This window comes from Alligator sinensis, unplaced genomic scaffold (assembly GCF_000455745.1).
Source record: "Alligator sinensis unplaced genomic scaffold, ASM45574v1 scaffold2627_1, whole genome shotgun sequence".
In the NCBI taxonomy this organism is placed as follows: domain Eukaryota; kingdom Metazoa; phylum Chordata; order Crocodylia; family Alligatoridae; genus Alligator; species Alligator sinensis.
The window spans coordinates 18,164-19,103 of NW_005844024.1; positions in this window are offsets into that span (position 1 = coordinate 18,164).

A 940-nucleotide genomic window follows, 5' to 3' on the forward strand; every position below is an offset into this window, starting at 1 on the left:
ACAATAGTTTTTCAGCAAAGATGATAATTTTGAACTTCTAATATGATCATTTTATATTTAAGACATGGCAACGCTAATCCCAGCAGGGGCTGGAGGCTGTGCAATGCCCAGCGTGGGGGCACTGTGCTTTCATGGTGCAGCTTTGGCACCAGCAGTGACTGGGGTGGGGTGGGGGACATCAAAAGCAGCTGAAGGAGAAGAGGGACTGTAGGGCTACAGACACCTAAAGACATCCCATCTGGTGCCTCCAAGAGGCAGGCAGGATAAAAGCAATATACTGTAAGGAGAGATGGACTGAGGAGTCTCCCCATGCCATTTCTTCCTCTGTGAACAAGGTGAGGAGGCTCATTATGCATTCTTCCTCGGTGGCTCTGTAGAAATGAAAATGCTAATTGGTTTTCTTGAAGTTTGATTGAAATTTAATAAGACTTCACTAGGGATTTGTTGAATGGGACCAGAGTTAACATTACATTTGATTCCAGTCAGGCTCAAAATCAAGAGCAGGGAATTTGAAGACATTGGCTCGATGCTTTTTCAAATGCAGGGGATACAGACTTGTCTGTTGGTATCACCGCAAAGATGGGTCCTTGATTTAAAAAAACAGGGCGGGGGCAGGTTTGGGTGAATGGCAGAGCAGGGCGACTCAGAGCAACACTCCAAGAAGCATATGACCTTTTCTTTTCTTCCGATGTCAGTGTAATGTAAAGTGATAGACTGGATACTTGTCACTCCCTGAGTGAAGGGCACTTCTTACCCCATTGCCAGGAGTCTGTTTCTATCTCAGAACGCTTAAACTATGCCAAATCCATCTGTGCTTCCCTGAGCTAGGAATAAACGGTCACTAGCAACCCCATCAGAAACCTACAGTAATTTGGAGCATTTCATAACAGTGAATCAGCCTTAGTAAGTGTTCATCAGCTCATCTAAGAGCATCCCTGAG